We start from the raw sequence: 2,163 nt of genomic DNA, 5'->3' as shown, positions 1-2,163 counted from the left end.
TGGTCTGAGTACTTGAAGAACTGCTGATTAACTAGGATTTTCCCACATACAGATCTAAAGAGCAATTTCAGCAGCATGTCTCAGTTTTTCTATCTGCTAATTGTGTAAAATTACATAAAATGTTCTGTTGCTCATTGCCCAGACTGTCATGTATAAGTTTTTGTCAGAAAAAAATTGTTGATGTCAGAAGTCAGAGGAGAATAACCAGACTGCTTCAATCTGATAGGAAGGGAACAGCAGCTCAAATAACAACTCACCGGAACCAAGGTCTACAGAAGAGCATCTCTGAACACACCACAGACTGAACCTTGAAGCAGTCTGTGGTGAGGATGAGGGGGCTACAGCAGCAGAAGACCGCAATGGGTCCCACTCCTGAGAAAAGGAAGCGGAGATAGTCAGGCGGTTCTGAAAATGTTGTAAGGGCTGTTAGGGAAGATCAAATGTTATAACATATGTGAAACTATATACTTTAGGCATCTAAGTAGCAATCGTTTTGTGGTAGTAATAGTAGAAGTAGTAGTTTTTATGTCAGGACTGTAAACACGTTTTTTAAAGGCCGCATAGACAAGAAATTTGGAATCAGATACTGTCATAAAATATGAAATGAAATAAATAAAGTGCAACTCAGTTCGCGGTTATCAAACAAAAGTCAATCAACGCTCGCAGAGGACCGTTATTTTATTTTGAAGTTTACCTGGCAACAGCTGAGGTAATACTTTGATTTTTTTTCTGCTTGAATTCAAGTACACCCCCTCATCCTCAGGACAAGAGGATGGACGCTCTAACATACACCGCTCCGCCACAGATCCGCCGTTCAGTTTGTTTACAGGAGGATGAATGAAGAGGCTGGTGGTGCAGCAGCGTGCGGACGCGCAGCGTGCTACCGGCTGTGCTCGTGTCGCTAGTATAATTATTATTATTATTAACAGTGTGTTACTGGTTTGACTGGCAGACGACACACTGGAAAAGCACCGAGGCAAGACAAAAACCCGACTTTCCAGCATCCGTAAGCCTTCAGAGATCATCTGTGTTAGTGTCCGGTGTTTGATTCATCTGCATTACAGCGCCATTCGCGTTTCCGTCATACATATTTACATCTCGTCTTTCTGTTTATGTATTTCACGGCAGTGTTGATATTTTTTCCTATGGCCTGTGACGATGACAGTGACGCGAAAGCTGCCTATGTATCGCCAGCTGACAGATCCATATACTATGATTTATGTGTTTTTCTTCGCTTATATAACAGCCTATATGCGACTTTATGGCTTTACAGCAGCGCTCTCCACCTACATGATCTGAGGGGGGGGCTAAATAAGTTAAACAGGACGGTATAAAGAGCCCGAAGGCCTGACTGCGAACGGCTAATTCAGTGTCTGACAATCAGTGAAACCGAGAATTTATTTACATGCAATTTGAGGAAGACTTGATTTTGCAATACGTAGACAGATAGAAAAACACACATTTCAATAACTTCTCTCATCTCTCTCCTGTAGATTTGAACACGGTCTCCCTGGTCTACTTAATAATCAGAAGATGCTGCTTAAACAAACCTAAACATAGCTGAGTTAACAGAGGGTGGGACCACATAATCTGCTCTCTGAAGGATAGAAGTTGATGCATACTAACTGTATGAGGGCCCTCAGCTTCTCCCACAGCTGTGTGCTGTGCTGTAAGTATGTGTTTGTGTCATATCTCTCATATGAGAGAATAACGTGCATAAATAAGTGTATTTGGATGACTCCTGTGTTGCAGAGGTCTGGTTGTTCACAAACAGTGCACAGCAGGCACACTGAGTAATTATCTCATCATTTTTAAGTCATTTAAATTGTTTTGCAGTGCATCTCATGTAAAGAACTGGATCAGTAGACACACACTTAACATCACAGTTTCCTGTGATTCAAATCACTTCCAGTGTGAATCTTTTTGAGCTGGGAAGTGAAGAGTCATGGGCTGTGGGGGCAGCAGAACTGACGCTTTGGAGCCTCGCTACCTGGAGAGCTGGACAAAAGAGACGGAGTCGACATGGCTGACGAGCACAGACACAGATATCCCCTTGTCATCCATCCAGAGCATCCCCTCTGAGAACTCAGAGGCTGGCTTCACTTCTGAGAAAACAATCAGCCCTGGTAAGAAGAATGAATTACTGTATGGCTGAAGCAAGAT

The 2,163-nt window shown here is 42.8% G+C and overlaps 1 long non-coding RNA gene across 1 annotated transcript; it reads left to right on the top strand.

Moving 5' to 3' along the window:
* The first annotated feature begins 740 nt into the window (after positions 1-740).
* On the top strand, positions 741-2,139 carry LOC121813242. The gene is made up of 3 exons (XR_006053592.1): positions 741-1,006; positions 1,494-1,669; positions 1,913-2,139. It is a non-coding gene; the product is annotated as an uncharacterized LOC121813242 (long non-coding RNA).
* Positions 2,140-2,163: the final 24 nt, after the last annotated feature.

The sequence above is a fragment of the Haplochromis burtoni genome, unplaced genomic scaffold (genome assembly GCF_018398535.1).
Source record: "Haplochromis burtoni strain Fernald_Lab_line unplaced genomic scaffold, NCSU_Asbu1 Contig_1321, whole genome shotgun sequence".
NCBI classification, from domain to species: domain Eukaryota; kingdom Metazoa; phylum Chordata; class Actinopteri; order Cichliformes; family Cichlidae; genus Haplochromis; species Haplochromis burtoni.
This window is presented reverse-complemented; position numbering and strand designations above follow the sequence as displayed.